Source organism: Heterocephalus glaber, unplaced genomic scaffold (assembly GCF_053883595.1).
Source record: "Heterocephalus glaber isolate CG9 unplaced genomic scaffold, H.glaber_assembly_v1.0 deba00000331, whole genome shotgun sequence".
NCBI lineage: Eukaryota > Metazoa > Chordata > Mammalia > Rodentia > Bathyergidae > Heterocephalus > Heterocephalus glaber.
Genome location: NW_028258142.1, coordinates 12,685,227 through 12,710,439, shown reverse-complemented (window position 1 = coordinate 12,710,439; position 25,213 = coordinate 12,685,227). Strand labels below are relative to the sequence as shown.

Below are 25,213 nucleotides of genomic sequence, written 5' to 3'. Positions count from 1 at the left end.
AAGTGTGGCTGCTAGGGAGATTGCTATCATTAAAAATGAACTAATACTTTGTATAAGGACAAGAAGACAAAAGTCATGAAGACATCTGAGGAATCACCAAGTTCCTACCAATGGTGGGCTCAGGATTGCAAACCTACAATCTATTCATTTGAGAAGAAAGTTCTTGAAATCCCTGCATAAAAAAGACCTCCTACACCATACCCTTAAGTGAAGTCAGTAGGACACACATGTATAAATACCAAATAGTTTCTCTGGTGTGAAAAACTAAATAAGGATCAAAACATATAATTCATAATGTGAAATAGGAAGAAAAGGTCTAAAGGAGTAGGGGAAGTGGAAAGGGTAAGGGAAAGGAAAGAAGGGAAAAGAAAAAAATATGAGAAGAGGAAAAAATGGAAACAAAGTCTGTAAATAGGGAAGGGTGAAGGGCAGAGGAATGGGGAAAAAATAAGAACCAAGATACATCATGTGAAGGTACAAGTTCCCAATGATGAATGTAACTGTATTGTATACCTAAAATGTACAAATACAGCACAGAGAATGAGGCTTCCAGGAAACCGTAGCACCACTCCCATCACAGAGGAGGTGAGCCATGTGGGTGCCAACAGCACACACTGCTCCTAACACCACCAGCCCCACTGTGGAAATGAGAAGACACATAAACAAGTCTCAAAACCACACTTCCAGATCAACTCCACTAACGCCAAAGGGAAATGACATGGAAGACTCTGATATTCAGCAACCTAGACTCACTGAACTGGCAAAAAAAGAGGATCTAGAAAAAATGAAATCAGAAATAATTTCCTACATAGGAGAGATTGTGCTCACAGTGCAAGACATGATTAATAAATCTAGAGAGGAGCTGAGGAACATGATGGAATCCCAACATAGGAAACAAATGGAATCCATAAAACAGATACAAACAGATTTCCAGGAGATCAAAAACACCATTGAAAGTCTACACAGCACAATGAGCCGATGTGAGGGCAGAATTTCACATATAGAAAATAAGACGGCAATTAGTGACCAGGAAAAGAAAAGTTGCTTCAAAATTGTAAGGGACCACGAGAAATCAATCCAGCAGCTGCTAGATGATGCAAAGAAGAATAATATAAGACTGATTGGAGTCATTGAAGTAGAGAGTGCAGATGAAATAAAAAAAATTGTTCATAGAAACATTGGCAGAAAACTTCCTAAGCAGGGAAAAAGAACTTGACATACAGATAAGTGAGGCATATAGGACTCCAACAAGCCTTGATCAAAAAAATCTACACATAGGCATATAATTGTTAAGATTCAAGAAACCCAACAGAAGAACAAAGTTCTAAAAGCAGTTAGAGAAAAGAAACAAATCACATACAAAGGAAAGCCCATCCCAATCACGGAATTCTCAACACAAAACCCTCAAGGCAAGACGAGCCTGGAGTGATGTATTCCAAGCTCTAAAGGAAAACAGCCTCCAACCCAGATTTATGTACCCTGTAAAACTATCTTTCAAAATTGATGGATAAATAACATACTTTCATGAAAAGAGCACTTTAGGAACTTCTTGAATAACAAACCAGCACTCCAAAAAATTTTAGACAATATCCTAGAAAAAGACAATGAAGATCACAACCCCAGGAAGAACAACAGAATGAATCCATCAGGTGTGACAAGAAATTAAATGTAAAGGGGAAGAACCCAACAAAAAGAAAAAGTCATAACAATGATAAGTCAATATGTATGAGTTATAACCATCAATGTGAATGGTCTCAATTCACCAATCAAAAGAAATACATTGGTAGAATGGGTCAAGAAACAAAATCCAACAATATCCTGCATACGAGAAACACACTTAGGGCTGGGAATTTATCTCAGTTGTTTCACCGCCTGCTGCGCAAGCAAAAAGACTCAAGTTTGATCCCCCATAACAGAAAAAAAAAAAAAAGAAAGAAAACAAACACACTTAATTCAAAAAGAAACTCATAGACTGAAAGTTAAAGGGTGGAAAACAATACTCCATGCGACAGGAACCTGAAAAAAAAGCAAGAGTAGCTATCCTCTTTGCAGATCAAGTGGATTTCAAACCAACACTGATTAAGAGAGACAAAGAAGGACACTACATCCTTGTAAAGGGAACAATCCAACAGGAAGAGATGACATTCATTAATATATCTCCACCAAATGGTAGTGTGCCCAACTATATAAAACAAATACTAACAGACATGAAAAGTCATATATGCACTAATACAATTGTAGTGGGGGACCTCAATACCCCACTGTGACAAACAGATAGATCAACTAGACAAAAAATAAGTAATGAAATACAAGAACTCAATTGAACTCTTGAACAAATGAACTTAATGGATGTTTACAGAGTCTTCCACCCCACAAAATCAGAATACACATTATTTTCAGCTGCACATGAGTCTTTCTCCAAAACAGACCACATACTCGCTCATAGAACTTATTTAGGTAAGTGCAAAGGAATTCAAGTTATCCCCTGTATATTATTATACCATAGTGTGATGAAATTGGAGATCAATAGCAAAAGAAAGTGCAAGAATTTCATAAACACATGGAAATTGAACAACACACTTCTGAATAACCAATGGGTCACAGAGGAAATTAAAGAAGAAATCACACAGTTCCTACAATTAAATGACAATGACAATACAATATATCAGAATCTGTGTGACACAATGAAAGCAGTCTTATGAGGGAAATTCATAGCAGTGAATACTCATATTAGGAAAATGGAGTGAGTCCAATTAAACAACCTGATGCTGAACCTCAAGCTTCTAGAAAAAGAAGAGCAAGACAAACCCACAACTCACACAAGGGAGAAAATTATGAAGATGAGAGCAGAAATCAATGCAATGGAGACTAAGAGAACAATACAGAAAATTAATGCAGCCAAGAGTTGGTTCTTCAAAAGAATAAACAAAATTGACAACCCCTAAGCCAACTTTATCAGAAAAAGGAAAGAAAATGCCCAAATCCATGCATTAGGAATGAAAAGAGTGAAATTACAATCAACCTAGCAGAAATCCAGGGGATCATCAATACCTACTTTGAGAAGCTATACACCAGTAAGATGGAAAGCAGAGAAGAAATGAACAGATTCCTAGATACTTATGAAGTTGAACAAAGAAGTTGAATGAAGAAGACCTAAAAATTGTAAACAACCCAATATCAAGCAATAAATTTGAAAATGTAATTTAAAACTTACTAACTAAAAAAACCCCAGGTCCTGAAGGCTTTACTGCTGAATTCTACAAGACATTTAGAAAGGAACTACTGCCACTACTGTTTAAAATCTTCAATGAAATTGAAAGGAAAGCAATACTCCTGAATTCATTCCTGGAAGCAAATATCACCTTGATCCCCAAAGCAGAGAAAGACCCAACTGAAAAAGAGAAATATAGGGCAATCTCTCTAAAGAACATAGATGTAAAAATCCTTATTAAGATAAGATCTTCTGCAAACAGAATATAGAAAATCATCAAGAAGATCATAAACGCTGACCAAGTAGAATTCATCCCAGGGATGCAGGGATGGTTCAACATATGCAAATCAATCAATGTAATACACTATATCAATAGAGCCAAGGACAAAAACCATATGATCATCTCAATAGATGAAGAAAAAGCATTTGACAAATTCAACATGCATTTATGATAAAAGCTCTCCAAAAATTGGAATAGATGGTCTCTACCTCAATCTGATTAGAGCCATCTATGAAAAACCAACAGCCAATATCGTACTAAACGGTAAAAAATTAAAATCCTTCACACTAAAATCAGGAACAAGACAAGAATGTCCACTATCACAACTCCTATTTAATATAGTTTTGGAAACATTAGCCATAGTAATTAGACAAGAGAAAGAAATAAAAGGAATAAAGATAGGAAATGAAGAAGTCAAATTGTCATTATTTCCAGATGACATGATACTCTATATAGAGGACCCCAAGAACTCCACCAAAAGTCTTCTAGACTTAATAACCAAATTCAGAAGAGTAGCTGGACACAAGATCAACACACAAAAATGAATAGCTTTTCAGTACATGAAAAACAGACTCACTGAGAAAGAAATGGGGCAAACAATTCCTTTCACAATAGCATCCAAAAAACTGAAATACCTAGGAATCTACCTAACAAAAGAAATCAAAGACCTCTTTTCTGAAAACGACTATGCTTTGAAAAGAGATATTGAAGAGGATATCAGAAAATGGAAAGACATCCTTTGCTCCTGGGTAGGAAGGATCAACATAGTGAAAATGACCATACTTCCAAAACTTCTATATAGATTTAATGCAATCCCAATTGAAATCCCAGCAGCATACTTCAAGGACCTGGAGAAAACAATCCAAAGATTCATTTGGAACAAGAATAGACCCAGAATATCAAAAGCAATTCTAGGTAACAGAGACATGGCAGGGGGTATCACAATCCCCAACTTGAAACAATACTACAAAGTTACCGTAATAGAAATAGCATGGTACTGGCAAAGAAACAAACCTGAAGACCAGTGGAACAGATCAGAAGATGTTGAAACAACTCCAGACACACTCAGCCATCTCACCTTCAACAAAAGTAGCCAAACACCCTCACTGGAGGAAAGATAGCCTCTTTAATAAATGGTGCTGGAAAAATTGGCTTTCAACTTGTCAAAGATTAAAACTAGACCTATATCTCTCACCATGCACTAAACTAAAATTGAAATGGATTAAAGATCTAAATATTAAAATAAAAATTCTGAATCAGCTGAAACAGAGGTTAGGTAGAACTTTTGAAGACATTGGCATAGGAAATGATTTTATGAACAAAACCTCAGTTGCCCATGAACTAGCAGAAGCAATCAACAAGTGGGATCTCTTCTTATTAAAAAGCTTCTGCACAGCAAGAGAAACCACCATCAGTGTGAAGAGACAACTCACAATGTGGGAAAAAAATCTTCACCTGCTGTTCCTCAGACAAAGGTCTACAATTAGAATCTATAGAGAATTAAGCCAAAAGCTTGGTGGAGAATCAAGGAAGTTGTAAATGCTGGGAACAGGGGATATCTGCCATGAAAAGCAGCAGTCTTTGAACGGAGTCAGTGCAAGAAAGATAACATGTGGGCTACAAATATCAAGGTCATAGGGTGGGACCATGTATGCTGTATTTTGATTATGGTGATACAGGATTTAAACTTTACATTATTGGGATTTTGTCTTTCTTTTCTATCCCCCATTTCCTCCCTTGTGGAATGGGAATATTTACTCATTCCATTGTATTCCATATTGTACCATAAGATTATGTAACTTTTTTTATATTTATAAGTATTCACAAATAAAAATGAGCTCTGAGTCTCAGAAGAGACTTTGACTTGGTCGTTTGCAAAGTTCCAGGGCTGCTAAGATTTTGGGGAAGGGATTGCATTTCTGGTTGTACTCAGAATAGTTCTATTACTTTAGGCAGAATTATGAACTTGTTATTGTCTTTATTTGGAAAATAAATATGTTTTACAGACATGTACCTGTTAACAAGTGGTGGGATGTGGTTGTTAGGGTGGAGTGTCAAGTTGATTGACTTTGAGATCTGCCTTAGGGATTGAGAGTGAGCTTTTGTGTGCTTCTGGGTAGGTCATGGAGGCATGGCCTTATGGTCTGTCTGATCCCTCATCCCTTACTCTCTGGCACTGTACCCTTATTTTACTTCATAGCCATCATGAATTCAGGAGCTGTGTTCTACCACACCTTTATGACATGATGTGCTGCCTCGGAATCAGTTAACAACACTGAATCCTCTGAAACCATGAGCCAAATTAAACCTCTCCTCCTTTAAATTATGGGTGTCAGAGTTTGCATCTCAGTGATGAGAAAACTTACTGAAACATCTGCCTCCAAATTTATGTTTGGGTAATATTTAAATCAAAATAAATGAAAATTTTATTTTTAAATATAAACAGCACCCTCATGAGTTCATAATCCTTTGAAAGTGAATAATTTTCAGGCACTTAAAGTTATTATGAGAGCCGTTATCCCAAGTAGGTCAGAACTTAGGAGGTCACAAGAGCAGGTCTGTGATTACAGCCAAGAAGGGTCAAGTAATGTGAAGGATGAAAACCAGGGAAGAACCATTTACTAAGGAGCAGACTTATCTTTGATGGAGAATACTTATCCTATGTGCTTATTCTTTGGGTTGTTATACAATGTGATAATTGCTCTCTGTTTTATAAACTGAAAGAGTAGAAAAATTAGATTATTTTCAGAGAATCAAGTGTGAAGAAAGTGGAAGTAGGCCATCCACAATATATTCTAACAAGGATGCTGGAAAAGAAAGGCACTGAAATCACTGCTGCACAAAAAATTTAAAATATAATAACAAAAATCATACCTTTATTTCTATAAATTAGTATATAATTTGAATGTTTTTTAAAAACCTAGTTCTTACAGAGGCTTATTTCCTAGGCCTTTAGGGGTACATTCCTTGGATTAGGGTCTCAGCTCCACTTTTGGCCATGATATAAACTTAAGCAGTATATTTAATATCTCTGTGCCTCAGCTGAAGTAGTCATCATGCCCCTGAAAGTACTGTTGTGTGAATGGCATAGATAGAAAAGTGCTTGGGCCAGGAATTTAGCTCAGTGGTTCTGTCGCTTGCCTTGCAAGCACAAGGTCCTAAATTCGATCCCCAGCATCAAAAAAAAAAAAAAAAAAAAAGAAAAGAAAAGGAAAGCATTTTAGATAAAAGAGGATTTAACAGTAGATGAACCAATAAAGAGAATATAGTATACGTACAAAATGAAGTAGTAGTCAGTTACAAAGAAGAATGATATCGTGTCATTTGCAGGAAAATCCATGGAACTGGATGTCATCATATTAAGTAAAATAAACCTAACACAAAAAATAACTATTGCCTGTTTTTTTCTCATATATGAAATACAGAGGGAAAAAAGAACTAAAAAGTAGAAAAGGGACTCTTAGGGAAGGAGAAGCACCCCCACTGAAGGGGTGAGAGAGGAGACGATAAGGGAAAGCAGTAAGAAGGATGGATATGTTGAAAGCACAATACAGTCTATAAGTGTGTGGAAGAGTTAGAGTGAAATCCATTAGTTTGCACATTTGATATGTATTAATAATTATAATAATTACAAATATAGAAGACAGTATACAGTAATTACTTTATGCGTTAGCTATTTTTCCCATCACTTATGAACATAGTAGAATGAAAAAGCAAACAAAAAGGAAGTGAATGAAGAGATGAGTGGAGGGGGGAGGAACGGGAAAGGAGATGAAAAAAGAAGTTAATATGTGTTACATATAGGTAGCACTTCTCTCAGGGAATGTAAGCATTTTGTGCTATACACACGTACTAGTAAATTTAAATACAAATTTTTAAAAATAAAAAATCAAACAAGTATCAGTCTAGGAATAAAGGTTTGATGGACTGAAATAGGGTGATCAGAAAAGCAAAATTTTGCAGTAATGTCAATTAAAACCTATAGGTATTTTCATTAAAAAGGAAAAAAATTATACATGATCTGAAGGAAAAATAGGGAAAAAATAAATGGAAAAGTATATAATTTAAAATTTAATAACAGTAATAAGCTTAGTTTCTACACTGAATATTTAATATAGATTTAAAGTATATTCATTGATTCTCATGGCTAACAGAACTTATAGAAATTAAGAAAAAATAAGAAGATTGTGAAATGCTGTAACTTATAATACCCAGGAAGAGCTGTATTGAAAAGAACTTTTAGAGCCTAAGTATCTTAAATAATAAAGAATAAAGATGAATTTGGTTTGGATTTGTTATGACTTGTTATACTCAAGAAAATATACATTTAAAGAAAATTATACAGCCAAAGAGTTTTAATTAGTAATGGATAAAAATTAATTTTATATTCATCTTAGGAAATTCCAAGAACAATTTTAATACTTAGGGAAAACTAGGAATAGGAAATTAATAAAGATGAAGCTGATATCAATGAAATATAAAACAAAACAAAAGCTAATTGAAAAAAGTCTGAAATCTAACAATTGGAAAAGATTAATGAACTAGAGTAACTCCATGAAAGCCTTACCAAAGCAAAAAAAAAAAATAAAATGACAATATCATAATGAAAGGGAGTTGAATGAAGAGATGTCAAAAAAAAGTAAGTAGGTTATAGACAAGTATTAAGTCAACTATAGAGCAGAAAATTTAGATAAGGGTCCCTTAGAAAAATATAATTACTGAATTAAAACTAAGAAAATAGAAGGTGAACAAACTGTTGCTACTGGCAAAATCATAAAGACTATGATAGCTCTATCTTTGAAAATGTACCCAAAACAAATGGATTCACAAATGACATAAGCTGCTGCTTACTGTAGAAAGAAAATTCCAATATTGTTTACCAATATTTCAAGGCCTGGAAAATAGAAAATTCCTAATTTTCATTATGAATATAGCATACTCGGTTACTTAAACAAATCTAACATCAAAAACTGGCTTGATTTCAGAGTAAATGTGCAAATATAACAAATAAATATTAGCCAAAAAAAACCCCATAAAAAATAGAAATACATTCTGCCGTGTCTACAAGAGGACAGCAAGATTGTATATTCTTTAGCACATCCTACCACAGAAACAGATTAAAGAATAAACACCAGATGATGATCTCAGTAGATACTGAGAAGTACTTGATAAATGTGCCATGGCTATTAATAAAAACTACATAAAACAAGAAAACTTTTCCTGGGAAAATTAATAGAATCTTCAAAATATTTTGTTGCTACACAGACATGGATTCCATTATATAAAATAAATGTTTCTCCTAGAAGTAAAGACACTGGATTAACAGAAGACCCCTGGAGCTTTCAACTTTATTTCACTGACACTTTAAAATATTAAAGATGGAGCATTAATTAAACATGGAGGAGTAAGATTTAAATATTAACTTCCAGACAACCAAGAGTTGTGCTGAAAACAAAATGAGACTAAATGTCTAGGGACAGGTTGAGGAGAGTTTAATTCATGCTCCACATTTCACTTCAAGACAGTGTCTTCCTCAAATAGGCATGAGTTATTGCTGCTACTTTTGAAAAAATATTATGAAAGAAGCAGAGGATTTGAAATTAAAATATGTAGCTCTGATTTTCTTCACTTCTGTTTTCAGTATATCATTTTACTAGCTGTAAGGTGGAGCAAAAAATTATCCAGTGGGGACCCTTTATCAGCAAAGAATATTTCCATGAATTGGACTAGAGGTTCTGCAGTTTGAATACAAACCATGGAGTTAAAAAAAAATAGTTCCCACAACCACTATGAAAATCAGTATGGAGATTTCTCAAAAAACTACAACTAGAAATTCCATTTTACCCAAGTATTCCCCTTGTAGGTGTTAATCCCAAAGAGTTAAAGACGTTACATTACAGAGATACATGAATACTCATATTCATAGCAGCACAATTCATAATAGCTAAATCTTGGAAGTGCTCTATCTGTCCATCAAAAGATGACTGGATAGTTTCTCATTCTTTATGGCTGAGTAGTACTCCATTTTATAAAATAAACACATCTTTTTTATCCAGTTTCCAGTTGATGGGCACTTGGGCTGTTTCTAAGCTTTAGCTATTACAAACTGTGCTGCTATAAACATGGGTGCACATATATTGCTGTGGTATGATTCTTTTAATTCTTTTGGGAAGATCCTCAGCAGGGGAAATGTGGTATTTACATACAATGAAGTACTACTCTTACAAAAAAGAAAGATAAACTTGAGTCATTTGTAGGAAAACAGAAGTATCTTCAGACCCTAATATTAAGTGAAATAAATCAGACAAACAAGTTTAAATATCAGATGGCATCTCTCATATGAGAACAGAAATTAAAATGAAAAACAAAAAGATAGTAAGAATTTGGGAGACAGATCTTTCTCTAATGGAAAGGGGATCAAGAGATGGAGGGAAGGAGGAGGGAGAGGAGAAAAAGGGGGTGTAAAAAGGTATTAAAATGTATTATGGATCCAGGAGACCCTGAGGACACCACCCCCTCACCCCCGACCCTCCGGGCAGGCACACCGGCTGCCAGTTTGGCCTTGCGGTCAGATGCGGGTAGCTGCTCCCTGCTCTGTCTGGCTTGCCCCCATTACTTGCATCCAGGACACCATGAGGACACACCCCCCCCGCCCCCGCCGGCAGGCCCATCAGCACCTGTAAAAAACAGCCAGCCCCACCCCCACCCCCAGCCTCTGGCCTCTTGGCTGTGCAGCTACCCGGTTCCACACTACAGAGGCACAGGATGACATAAAGGCCATTGTCCTGAGTTGCAGAGGTGAACAGCAGAGAGAGGGCCTCTCTCAGGCTCCCTAATGGAAACTGAAGTCCACTGGAAAAGTGAAGATAATCTCTGCAATATAGGCACACCAGACCGCCGTACTTGGTAAGTTGGGGGGATCATCACCTCCCATTTGATCCTGGACTATTTTCAGGGGAAAGACACCTGGAATCTGTAGTAGAGCCTTGGAGAGTTCTGCTCTGCGGGCGGGCGGGGAGCTCAATTTGGGACTTGCAGCCAGAAGTCTGTCTGAATCTCACGGGTCTGTGACTGGCTTACTGGGACTCACTGACTTATACCTGACAGTACCAAAAACAAAAATGAAAAGACATTTAAGCAAGTCACAAACCCAGGCTTCCACCCCACAGAAGGCAATTTCTGGGGAAAACGAGGTGAAAAGTCTGATAATCAACCACCTGGACACCCTGAACTGATAGCACAGGAAGTAACAAAACAGATGAATGAGGCTCTAGAAAAATTCAAAGCAGAAAATGTATTATGTACATGTACCAACTCCACATGGGAACATAAGCATTATAGTGTATACTGTAATCGTGTTCTAATTGATTAACATATTGAAAAGTAAAAAAATAAATAAAACAGTTTTTAGATTTGTTTTAGTTTGTTATATATGCTGCCACTTCAGGAGACTCATACATTACCTTATTTGTCTGCATTTTTAAGATGGAGAGGAAGCTATTAGTTGCATTTTAACATTTTAAATAAAACCAACTTGGCGTGGTGGACAACGCGTATTATTTCAGCTCTCTGGGATAACAAGTTTGAACCCAGACTGGACAATTTAATGACTTAGCAAGATCCTGTCTCAAAAAAAAATTAACATAGGCTGGGTATGTAGTTCATTACAAAGACCCTAAATTCAATCCCCAGTCATGCCGAGAGGAAAAAAATTTTTTGAAAAAAACCAAAAACTATTTTTAAACATTATCATGTAAAGTATATTTAGTTTAATGAGATTCGATATCACTAATTATGTTCTACTTTAGTTGAAGTTATTTGCACATTCCTTTGTTTCAAGTTAGGTAGATTAGAATCCTATTTATAATTATAAAAAATTTATGAATAAAATATACATAACATGTGTTCTTTTATGAAATAAAAGAAAACATAATGACCCAATCATTCAAAAGATGCTATGCTTAAAACAGATTATTTTAACAAATTTCAGAAGGGGTTATTACCCTCTTCTATCTAAATAAAGGCCTAAATTTTCTATCAGTTAGAAATGTTCATTGGAGAAATGACAAATTTAGTTGTCAGTCCTCTGAACTGAAGGTGCCTCTGTAACACTTACCTGGAGAAGATCACAGGAAGACAAATAGACCTGGTGGAAATCAGTTGGGGAGAGAGGAAATATAGCCAAAGTCATGCATAAAATGTCGATAAACTGCAGAAAGAATGAGAAATTAGGTTAACATAATGAAAGGTCACTAAATCTAATCAGCCATGGAAGGCATAATCTGATTTTAAGTGTTTATCTCTAACAAATCTAGAACATATTTTATCGTAAACCAATTTCATAGCTATTAGAAATTCTTCCTTATGGTCCATTAGAATTTCTTATCTAGATTCAATTCCTTTTCCTCCATACTCAATTTCTGTCTCCACCCTTCTCCTAAGGACTCTAATTACACATATTTAGATTGTTTCAAGTCAATGTTCAGGACACTGTGGCTCTTTAATTTTATTTTTATTCTTTTATTTCCCTGTTTCATTTTAGACAGTTTTTATTTTTTTCTTCAAATTCACTAATCTTTTCCTCTGCAAAGATTGTTCTGCTGTTAATACAATCTAGTGAATTTTTATCTCAGAGGGTATAATGTTCATCTATAAAATTTCAATTTAGTCTTTTAAAAATCATCTGATGCTCTCTTTAACATGTCTAATCTTTCTCTAGTATCTTACAGTTAAAATAAATGTTATAATATTATCTGCTAATCTTACATCTGTGCTCATTATACATTTGTTACAATAAATTATTTTTCTTCTAATTTGGGCATAGTTTCCACTTCACATGCATTTTAAGTTGTAACTAGATGCCAGATATTATATATTTTACTATGCTGGCTATTGGATACTTTTGTCATATAGATATTCTTGAAGTTTCTTTCATGATAATTAACATGATAATTTAGAAGCAATTTGATCCTTTAGCATCTCACTTTTAGCATTTTTTAGGCAAGACCAGAGTAGTACACATTGAAAGGTTAATTATTTGAACAGTTGCCAAATTTAGTAAATAGAAATATAGTACACTCCATTACATCTGAATTTAAGTTTTATGCTAAATAATGTTTTAGTGCAAGGCTATCTGACGCTATGTTTAGGATGTACTTATATGATAATATTTTACTTATACCCCTGGGAGCACTACTTGTGATGGTCATGTGATATTTGGTACATATTAATACTAATAGCTATTGACTGTCTGAAATTCAAATTTAACTGGTATACTACAGTGTATTATTGAGGCAAGATGTTTAAAAGTGTAGCTGTAAATTACAAAATTTGCATCCTGGCTAATAAGAACAGGCTGTTTTATTTGCCCTGGGTGAGCACCATGTACAGATGTTTCTCATCCTTTTGGGGTTGCTTCCTTACCTGCATGCTCCAATCAGTGCTCAGCTGAATACTTGAGTGAGACTTTTTAAATACCTTCAGAGATCTCTCTATGAGCTCCCTCTCTTTCATGTTTGGCCCCGCCAATCCTAGTCCCACTGATGTCTCTGGATCCTGGGATCTGTTTTCTCAACAGAGTCTTTCATGTGTTTGTTTCTCAAGGAGTCTTTCATGTGTTTCTTAAGTCTTTCCTTCCTAGAAAGAAAAGTCCAGGAAACTTTCTCAGTGCAGCAAGCTGGGCCTATTGCAGGGCTCACCAGTTTTGTTTTTGTTTATCAAGAAACAGTGTACTTTACTGCTTGATGTTCAATGAAGTCTCATATTCTTTGGCCAGTGTTTTCGATGTTTCTGGTGATAGAATAAATGAAGATTTTGTTACTCCACATTGGCCAAATAACTATACAATTGAAAGGCATTATTAAGATAGTGAGAATGCAAACTATAGGAAAAGATCATATATAAATAATGTGTTACATGTAGAATATAAATAAATCTTCATAAATCACATGGACAACTCAGTATTAACAAAGAGATTGTTTAAATGGGAAATAACTATATGAAAAAATTTAGGACATCATAACTCACCAAGAAAATAAAAATTAAACCCAATGTGAAATATTCTTTCCCATCACCAGTGTGTTAGAAGATTTTCGTTTCTATGACACAACAGCTGAGGAAAGCAAAGGAAGATGTGTTTATTTTGGCTCACAATGAAAGGAGTTTCAGTCGGTGGACAGCTGGTTCTATTACTCTGGGCTTGTAGGGAGGCAGAAACATTGTGACAGAGGAAGCTGATTATCTCATGAGAGGCAGGAATCAGAAAAAGGTAATGAGCCAGAAAGGAAGAGGTCAGTATCCACATGTAGTCCTCAGATTCACACTAGCCCGACCCACTCCCTTCAACTAGGTGGCACCTCCTAACTTCCCAGTACCTCCCAGTAAAACCATTAAATTATTATATTATCAAGGCATTAATTCACTCATGAAGAGTTCTCACATTCCAGTTGCCTGTGAAAACTCTACCTCTAAACACCTGAGACATTTAGGAGACATTTTAGATCTAAACTATAACAATCATAAAGGCTTACTTTAAAAAGACTGACAATATCAAGTGTTACATAGGTGCAGAGCAACTGAAATCCTTAGGCTTTGGGGATTAGTGTAAAGTAGAAAACAGTTTGACAGTATCCACTATAGTTTGAGCTAGCAATTCAATTACTAGGTGTACAAATGTGCATACAGAACTGTATCAAGAGCCACACAAAATAATATCTATAGGAGGAGTACTTACAATGGTATGAGAGTTGAAAAAAACTCAAATATTATCCAACAACAACTGAACAAATTAGCTGTGCTCATGAAATGCTATATACTAATGCAAAGAAATATTATATTACATGAAAATGAACGCATACATGGATAACTTCTGCACATGACAAAACACACTGCTTGTAAGCCAAGAGACACTAAAGTCCTTTTGAATGCACAATTAAATGGAAAAATTATAAAACAAAACAAAAGTACTGCAATGCAGAGGACAGAGGTAACTTTTACAAGGGAGGGATCAGGTTGTAATTGGACAGGGCTCACAGGAGTGTAGGGATAGAGACTCATAGGCAGGGAAAGATGGATCCCCCACCCCTGGAAGGAGTTTTTAGATAGGTGGCAGAACAGGCTTGACCACCTGCAAAACGCTGACAGCCTGCTGTCACATTTCCTCTTTACTCTGTACCCTGCAAAAGCTTGGTTTGCTAAGATCAAAAAGAAAAAAAAGAAAGTTGACCCTAAGGTGTGAAAGCCCCCACGACCCCTTCCCTAGTAACAAGCCATATCAACCAATCAGCCAATCAAGTAGGGGCACCCTCAGCTCAGAGACAAGGTAGGCCCCCGGCCATGATAAAATCAATTCATCGATCCCCCTTCAACGGTGACTCCCTTTCAGGTACCTCTGCCTGTCTCACTGAGAAAAGGCAGGCTGTACACTTGCATGCTGCCGAATAAAAGTACAACTTTGCTTCTACGCTTTCGATCTCTATCTGATTCTTCCACAACCTTTTGCGTGGTCGTGGTCGGGAGAGTCAGGCCCGGGACTGCGGGGACTCTGTAGGCATCTCCGGCCTCAACAGGAGGATTCTCACATATTAGTAACATTCCATTTCCCACTTTTTTGCAAATCATTAAGCTACACATTTATGAACTTTTCCTTATGTTTTTATTTCACTAAAAGAAAAATGTCTGGACATAAACTCCTCTTCTTCACCAGCACAGAATCTATGAATTAGTTCTGACTTTGTCCTGTGCACACCATAATCACCACAAAATGACTGCTTGTATTGATTGATGAGAAATCTATCTCTTTTATGGTACATTAACATTTCTTCCAAACATAAAAGTTTAAAAACAAATCTTTGGCTATTTAAATAATATTTTCCTTGTATTCTCCCCAGAGTGAGTAACCAAATAAGAACACTATGAGATTCATTGACGGCACCATATGTTCTGTGTGTTCTATTTTCACAGAGCAAAAGAAATTGCCCAGACAGGTTTCACATCATTGTTCTGTAGTCTTTTCTCATTCCTTTTTCTTTTTAATCAAAAGAAGTTCTGGCCCAACTCAGTGTAGAAGAAAACAGTTTTAGGGGAAGAATAACGAGGCTCTTAATTTCACAAATTCACGAAAATGTATGAGCTTGGGACAAATTATCCAGCCTCTATGAATCCATTATATTGTTCAAAAATGGGAATAATGATATCAACACATATGATCTTTTGAGGCTTAAAGATAAGTGAGCATAGCATATAATATCTTGGCTCAGCAATTAGTGCTTGCTTATGAATTGTTACGTATTACACACATTGTTGGTATTGGGGTATAGCCTCAGCTTGCTGCGTCATCTACCCAATCTGCGGAAGATTCTACTACAAACATGTGGAGAGTAAATAGTTGGAAAACCCCAACTATTTCTGCTTTAAGAGAAGGAATAATTGTGTTCCTGAAATTCCTGCTTCTATATTAATTATTCCTTCTCATTCTTAAGTAAATATAACAGTACTGATTTTTTTTAAATCCATGACTAAATTTCCAAATATTTTCATATCAAGCAACTGAAACTGAGTAATAATCATACTGTCTGTATCTCCTATTGTATTAGTTTCTTTATCATTTTAGTTAAATAGGGATATGGAAAAGAAAGATTATTTTAAACTGAATAAAACCTACATATTATTTATAATCCAATGGATTAACTTTGAATTAATTCCACAAAATTTATGGTCAGCTAAAATTTGTGATGATCTTATTAAATAATACATAATTAGAGATAAAAATGAAAATCAGTAAGTTTAATAATTGTCTTCTTACTATGTTTGCTGAATAATAAAAGTATATATATGTTTGTAAGATATATATATGGAGAGAGAGAGAGACTGAATGTTTCTAATCCAAAAATCTGAAATCCAAAATGCTCCAAAATCTAAAAACTTTTGATTACTGACAAGATGCTACAGGTGAAAAATTCCACACCTGACCTCATGTGACAGATCACAGTTAACACACAAGCATAAAACATGCAGTTTATTTAGCATCTCAAAGTGGAAAAAGGCTCTCCCAGCCCCCTTCAGCTGCAGCATATCGTTCTCAAACATGGACGGCTTGAGGTAGTATCACCTTTGCTTCCTATTTCAAAGTACATGAAATTTCTTCAATATACAAAATTATTTTAAAAAATGTATTGAGTTACTTTCAGGAAAAGTAGATAAGATGTATGTGAAACATAAATGAATTCCATTAGACTGGGCCCTATTGCCAAGATATCTCAATATGTATATATTCAATATCTCAATTTCTGAAAAACTATGAAAACTGAAATATGTCTGATCCTGAATATTTTGTGTATAGTACATTCAATGTGTGTGTGTGAGAAAGAGAGAATATATGTGTGTATTAAATAAGTAGGGGATAATAGTTTCATGCAAGATACATCCAAATCTAAATTAATTTGAGTTTTAACAGTAGTGCTTTTCTTAAGGCAAGCAATAGTACTTTCAATAGTCTTCTACATTTCAAAGCAAGATACATTTCCAGAAACATTAAGGACTAAGTTTATAATTTTAAAAATTTTATCCTTTTATTAGGAAAACAAATATTTGGTTTAAGATATTTAAATGGTAAGAAACTGTACAAAAATGTTTTTACTGTATAGTTACCTGCTACATTTTTGGTGAGAGATTGCTCTTCACTGAGCAGTGATAAGAAACATAGTGAGAAAATGCTCATGCAGTACCCATGCATACAATGTCTGAAAATATACAAGATGTTTTCCAAAAAGTAGTGGAGATAACCCCTAAGAAGAAAGCTTTTCTTTGCAGGTCTTTATTTCACCTCACAAAAGCTCCTGAGATTTATACTATCTCATAAACTTAAATGCCTAAGTTTTCCAATGTGTGTATTACACTTATGAAAACATGCAAAGAAACCCATAAGAGAGTGTACAAAAGAAATATTTGAATATTCCAAGTCATAATTAACATTCAAGAAGTTAAGAAAACATACCTTATTATTCTTCTCCATGATATTATTTTTCTATTTACATAAACAGAATGCTCTTCATCACACATAAATTATTTTATCCTTTTATGAAATACCTAATTTTTATTCATTCTTTTGTTATTTTAGAGAAAAAGCTTTCAAGGGCCCAGTGATTTACTTAAAGATAATTTTGCAACCTTTTTTGTTGCTAAAACTTTCAATATTTAACCCCTGACATGGAACCATTTCATTTAGTAAGTTGCCTGCAGCAACAGCTAAGAAGTCAGTAATCATTTTAGAGAGAAGATGAAAAGCTCCCACCAGTGTTGTAAGCTGCTGCAATAACATCTAGAGATGGCTGTGGAGAATTGCTCCCTACTACTGAGGGAGATTAAACTGCACAACAAGAGACTTCCTCATGTAGCTTTAGTCTACAAACTTCCAAATGTGCAACACTTGCATAACATGTTTTACATGTTTATTTTTCTTCTTTGAACAATTTATCCTCTCATTTTCTCGAAATGAATTCCCTAATGTTTTGAATAATTTATTTTAAAGACAAAGTTGGACATTAAAGCAATTGAATTATCTGTAATGTTTCATATATCTAATAACTTTTATAGCTTCGTTTAAATAGCCCTTAGAAGCTCTGTTTTACAACCTCTCAATTGCATATTAGTGTTTTCCCTGCATTTGTGTCACTCAGAAAAATGCTAATGTAAAAATCTCTACTTTAAAATAATAATTACTGGTTGAAGTTATCATTAAAAGTTGTTCCATTATTGTTAGTAATGATAACACTGCTAAGTTAAATATTCAGAAGTATAACTGCACACACACAATGGTATGTTCAGACAATAGAATCTTATACAGCATTAAATTCTTTTGAAATTTTAAGATCAAAAAATATTCACAATTCATTCTATAGTAAAACCCAGCACTGTTCAAAGCAAATGCAATAATTATTTCATCAAAGAGCAGAAAATAACAGTTTTACAAAGGAAGAGCTAGGTAGGCATCACCTAATCAAGTATTCCTTCTACTCTATGGGACAAGGTGTTCCCATGATTGGGTGCAATAAGAAAGCATCCCTTCTCTGACTGGCAAACATTATGCCATGGTTTGAATCTGACACAACATCCCAAATTGATATGTTGATATCTTAATTTCCTACATGATAGTGTTAGGAAGTGGAGCTTTGGGGCCATGATCAGGGCCTCAGAGTGGACCCCTCTTGAGTGGAATTAGCACCTGTATGAAAGGGACCCTTGAGTGCTCCTTTCTCCTCTTTTTGTTATGAAGATACAAGGAAGAATCAGCATCTCCAAGCCAGAGGGAGCTTTCGCTCAAACTCCACCATGATCCTCCTTCCTGATCTTGACCTCCAGATCTGTGAGGAATAAATGCCTGTTGGTTAAGCCACCTTCCTGTGGTTTCTGTCACAATAACTCAAACCAAGATGCATTTATAACCCAACTCTGATCCTAATGAAACATCAACCTAACCACAGTCGGGGACACCTGCTGAAGTGGCCCAGTCCCTAATCTTCAAAAGTTTCCAGATCATGAAACTAAGGAAAAATTTAAGAAATGTTGCAATTGAAGACAACTAAAGGAAATTGACAAATACAAGACAGGATTCGTGGATGCTTTGCTACAAGGGATATTATGGCAAATACTGGCAAAGACTTCATAATATCTAAGAACTATACAGTAATACTTGTTTATGATAGGGGCTAGGGATGTAGCTCAGTGGTGCCATGCTTGCCTGGCAAGCACGAGGCCCTGGGTTTGATTCCTGATACCAAAACAAACAAGCAAACAAAACCTCACAATATTTGTCTCTGATAATTTCTTGATTTTGAAGACAAAACTGTGCTTATATAAATGAATAAGCTTTTATACAGGAAATAACATTGGCTTGGGCTATGATAAGGTATCATGTCACTGTCTACTCTAAATTGACTCTGGGGGAAATTATCTTTACTGTTCAGATTTTCTCTAAGCCAAATATTATTAAAGTAATAAATAAACAAAATTGATAACCACATACAACCAAGTTGCCTGGATGACTGAGAAAGCAATGTTTTTCTGAACATTTCTCCTTATGTTCAGAAGTTTGTTCTTTCCTCTACTAATTTGGTAGGAATTTCAGTGGATTCCCAAGGATTGCTTTATTGATTCCAGGAATCTATCCCCATGGTTATACATCATCTTTTCCAGACATCCAATCTCCCAAAGCCCACAGGAAACCTCATGCTTTCCAGCTGGAGCTGCTCTCTCTGCATCAGTTCCCCTCTCCAGTGTTTGATGGATGATTTTGCATGCCAAACTGGCTGGGCCACAGTGCCCAGATATTTGGTCAAACACTATTATGGATATTTCTATGGGAATGTTTCTATATAATATTTACATTTAAATCTATGAACTTTTAGTAAAATGGTTTGCTCTCCCAAATGTAGGTGTGCCTCATCTGATGTTCTGGAAACATGTTCAGAACAAAAGCTGTCCTCCCCTGAGCAAGGCAAATGATCTGCAGACTTGAAGTTCAACATTAGCTCTTCTTCTCTGGTAGGCCCACAAGCCCTGCCTCAAATTTTGAACTTGACAGCCTTCATAGTCACGTAACTGATTGATATCTCTTTAAAATCCATCTCAGTAATTGTGGTGGTGCTCATCTGTAATAACAGCACTCCGGAAGGCTGAAGTAGAAAGTCTGTGAGTTCAAGCCCAGCCTGGGCAACTTGACAAGACTTGATCTAAAAAAGCGAGGGGAGGGTCTAGGTATGTAGCTCAGTGCAAAGGCCCTAGGTTCAATCTCTAGTACCACACACACACACACACACATACACCATCTCTTTCTCCTCTTTCTTTCTTTTATTTTTTTGTATATCCTTTTATTGGTACATTTTAGGTGTCCAACATAATGACATGCATCATTGGAGATAGGCACCTTTACATACTCTCTTGGTTCTTATTTTTCCCCCTTCCTCTACCCTCCCTTCAACCTCTCCTCTTTCTTTAGATAGATTGATAGAATATGGATGATAGATTTTATCAACAAATTTGTGTATAGAGAGATAAAAATAGTGATAGAGGCAGAGGCAGAGACACATAAATCCCATTGATTTGTTTCTTTGAAAAACCTTAACTTGTACAAAGGCTAACAAAAATCCTCCTCTACTTCTCCCAAGTGTCCATGGGTTTTAATGAAGTACAAAACTTGTTTTAAGAACAATGATACCCCAACAATGATAATTGTTTACAGCTCCTGGTTATTTGGGACCATGAAAGGATTAAATTTGTGGTCCTTTGAGTGTTGAAGGCGGGACTCACAGGACAAGAGATAGGTGATAGGTTTTCATCCTTAACAAATCCACTACCATCCATCCACATGAGGGTCTTCAGCTGACCTGAAGTTCACTCCAGGGGAAGAATGAAGCCTCCCTTCCCACAGTTTTAAGGCCTTTCAGGTCTGACAATAAATCATCTGCTGTACGCTCCTCTGAGGAAATTCCTATTTTCACTGAAAACTAATCTTTTTCCAAGAAAGGATATTTTTATTTCTTCTTCTCTATAGCTTTCTACATTTCTTGAATTTTCAACAATGAGCATATAATACAATTAGAGTCATTAAAAAGTTATTTAATAAGTTAGGTATACATTAAATTTGGTTATACTAATCAATAAATAATAGCAAATATTTATGTAACTTTCTCTACAACACAATCACGAGAAAAACTGAAGAGGAGGGGCAAGGACTTTCCTGTAATCCTAACATTCTGGGAGGTTGAGGCAGGAGGATTATAAATTCAAGCTCAGCCTGGGTAATTTAGAGACTCTGTAAGATCTTGTTTCCAAATAACAATAAAAAAGGGCTGGTGATGTAGCTCAGGGCAAATGTCCTGGGTTCAATCTTGTTTACCACAAAAAATAAACAAGGTAAACTGTAACTAAATACTTTAATGGTTGGAATTTTATTTTCCAGATACCTTTTCTGAACAATTTGTACTTTATTTACAGCTCATAAATCTTGCAATTCAGAATATCTTCTCAGTAGAAAGCCTGTAGCGTTTGAAATATTTTCATTGATTTCTAAAAATATGCCTTACCTAGCATTTGGATGCTCTATGCTTCTATAGAGCCATGGAGAGTCTTTGTCTATAATTTTATTCTTACTTCTTTGACTAAAAGTATCTCTATTATGCTATGGTGACTCACGTAGTGACAGGACACAGATAGTGCTGCTGTACATCAGAGACAGATGGCTACCTCAGGGTCAGCTGCCCAGAAACTGCTGAGCACCGAGGATGAAGCTAAAGGAGAGACTCCATGGGGAAAGCATTCCTGGGGCCAGTAAATGCTCTAGGAGGATGCAGGACTAAGTAGTGGCCTCACTCCAGAGGAGACTGCATATGCTCAGGCCACTTGGTAAGAGGTCACAGCGTCAGCATATGCATCTGTCAAATGAAAACCCCAGCCATCTCTGAGCCGCTCTTACTATGTGGGAGCCAGTGTAATGCTCAGTGTGAGAAAGGATTAAGCTGCAGCTGTGTCTTGCAATATAATTTTGACTTAAAGTTGCATCTTTAAAATAATCTCTCTACTAACAACATCCTTGTCTATTTAATTTTACTTTAACCATCTTAATAATTCTAAGTGTACAGTTCAGTAGTGTTAAGTATATTTACATTGTTGCAAAATAAATTTATGTCACTTTTTCAAACCTGAAAAATCTGAAACTATGCATTAGACAATGATCACCCTTTCACCCTCCTCCCCAGCCCTTGGTAAATACTTCCATTCCTAGTTTGTTGACGGCTTTTATCATGAAATGATGTGAATTTAGTCAATTGTTTTTCTAAGTTGAGATAATCTTGTGGTTTTCTTCTTAATTCTCTTAATGTGGTTCATTACACTGATTAAATTTAATAAACTTGAATCATCCTTGCACTACAATAAAAAAAATCCCTCTTGGTCTGGTGTATAATTCTTTTCATACGCCATTGTATTTGTTTCAATAGCATTTCACTGAACATTTTTGCATTAATATTTACCAAGAATGTTCCTGTTTTATTTTCTCAGATGTCTTTGGGTATAATATCAAGATAAGGTGAGTCTTCAAACAATCAACAAGTGGGATCTCTTCTTATTAAAAAGCTTCTGCACAGCAAGAAAAACCACCAGCAGTGTGAAGAGACAACCCACAATGTGGGAAAAAATCTTCACCTGCTCTTCCTCAGACAAAGGTCTACTATCTCGAATGTATGAAGAACTTTAAAAAATCAGACCTCCCAAATTTAAAGACCCAATCCAAAAATGGGCATCTGAAATGAACAGAGAATTCTCAAAGAAGTACAAATAGCAAATAAACATATGAAAAAAATGTTCAATATCACTGGTCATTAGAGAGATACAAATGAAAACAGTGCTGACATTCCACCTCACCCCTGAAAGAATGGTTTCTATCATGAAATCAACCAATAACAAATGCTGGTGAGGATGTGGGGAAAGAACCCTACTCCACTGCTGGTGGGAGTGTAGACTGGTGCAACCACTGTGGAAATCAGGATGGAGATACCTCAAAGAACCAGGACTGGAAGTCCCATTTGACCCAGCTATTCCCCTGCTGGGGATCTTCCCCAAAGAATTAAAAGAATCACACCACAGTGATATATATGCACCCATGTTCATAGCAGCACAATTCGTGATAGCTAAAACTTGGAAGCAACCCAATTCCCCATCAAGTAGAGACTGGATAAAAAAAAAATTGTGTTTTTTTTAATAAAATGGAGTATAACTCAGCCATAAAAAATGAGAAATTAGAGACATTTATAGCTAAATGGATGCACATTGAGCCAATACTCAAGTGAAATAAATAGGACACACATGTGTAAATACCGAATAGTTTCTCTAGTGTGAGAAACTGAAAGTATAAATAAGGACTAAAAGGTATAATAGATAAAGTGAAATAGGAAGAAAAGGGGCAAAGGGGAAGGGGAAGTGGGAGGGGTCAGGGAAAGGAAAGAAGCGAATGGAATTAATATGAGCAAATGAAAAAATGGAAACAAAGTCTTTGTAAGTAGGGAGGGATGGAGCGGTTGAAGGGAGTGCAGGGGAAGGGGAAAAAAATAAGAACCAAGATGTATTATCTGAAGGTGCAAATTTCCAATGATGAATGTCATTATATTGTACACCTAAAATGTACCAATAAAATTAATTTTTAAAAAAGATAGTCTTGTGGAATGAGTTTTGAAATATTCCTCTTCATTTTTTTTTGAAAATATTTCAAGAGTGGTGTTAATTCTTCTTTAAATGTTTCAGAAAATTTTCCAGTAAAGCCCTCTGTTCTGGGCTTTTCTTTTTGAAAGGTTTTTAATTATTGACTTGATCTTCTTATTTGTTATTGGTCCATTTAGACTTTCTGTTTCTTAATTTTTGAGTGTTGGTAGTTGTGTTTTCTAGTAACTTACCCATTTCTTCTAGATTTCCAAACTTATTCATGTATAATTGTACATAGTATCTATTATAACCCTTTTTATTTCTACCTCATTAGTTGTAATGCTTTCTTCATTTCTGACTTTAGCTATATGAATCATTGGTCCATTTCTGAGTATTAGTAAGAGTTTTTTAAATTTTGTTGACACTTTCAAAGCAACAGCTGTTTCCTTTTTAATTGATTGCTTTTTTATTTTCTATTTGACTTATTTTTCCTCTATTCTTTATGTCTTTGCTCCTGCTACCTTGGGATTTAATTTTTTCTCCTCAAGTTACAGAACTAAATTATGGGTTTGAGACTGTTTTTCTTTTCAGTAGACACATTTGCAGCTATATATTTCTCACTTTTAGCACTGCTTTGTGTATCCAATTTGGGGCTCCCAGACTTCAACAATAGTAAAGACATTGTAAAGTGTGTTTATTTCTTCTTTTTACTACTTTGTCTTCTCATTATGTGTCACCAGTGTTGACTGAATCTTTTCTCTGAGTTAAGCTCTGATTTTATCTAGTGGACATCATGCACAAAGGTTAATTACTATGCAGTGTAACAAGACTTCAAAGAAAGTGGCACATGGTGATACTAGAATATGTATGCTGAGTTCTGTATCAATTAGAAATGCTTTATCTGAAAGGAAAAAATCTAACCCATGATGGCCTAAACAGTAGGCATGTTAATGACCAAGTAACTGTAGTTCAGAGGGACTGTCTTAATGCTATAATTGTTTTGCTTTCCCTGAGATCATGTGAGCTCTGCATTCCTTTATCTGGGTTTTATCTTCTGGCTGATAGCAATGAGATTGAAGTACATATTGGGTACATATTAAAAAAGAACAACGTGTAAAGGAAGCAGAGAAAATATTTCTGGTAAAAGTCATGAGACTAACATCCCTGGCTTCAACACAGATGTCAAAATACACTGTTTTTTCTACTCTGCCTTTTTATTTCAAGTCTCTCTTTAAAAAAAAAAAAATTCTGGTCACCACAAACTAATTCATCTTATATACAATCAATGGAGTATTAGCTTCAGGGTGCACTGTAATAGCTTAGCTTTATCAAGGTTTACCTCTGGACCTAGGTCCAGTCCTGTAAACTGTGGGGTGTTAGAAGACAGTAAAAGTATTTTATGAAGTAAGACTGCATTCTCCACTGCAGGCTGCAGACCCAAATCTGAAGGGGTGCTATGGGAGGCAAAGGTATTTGAAGGAGAGTAACATGCAGTTAAGTAAAGGATGCTGGATATGTCCAGCATGTGATTG

General features: G+C 35.5%; 1 long non-coding RNA gene across 2 annotated transcripts in view; it reads right to left on the bottom strand.

Moving 5' to 3' along the window:
* The window catches only part of LOC147830034 (uncharacterized), a 64,097-nt gene that overhangs the window by 36,844 nt on the left and 2,040 nt on the right, over nt 1-25,213 (bottom strand). For both annotated transcript variants that reach the window (XR_015442563.1, XR_015442561.1), the window contains exons 2-3: nt 12,915-13,280; nt 11,608-11,700 (exon numbers count right to left, since the gene is read on the bottom strand). This is a non-coding gene — a long non-coding RNA (uncharacterized LOC147830034). The remainder of the gene's footprint in view (nt 1-11,607; nt 11,701-12,914; nt 13,281-25,213) is intronic.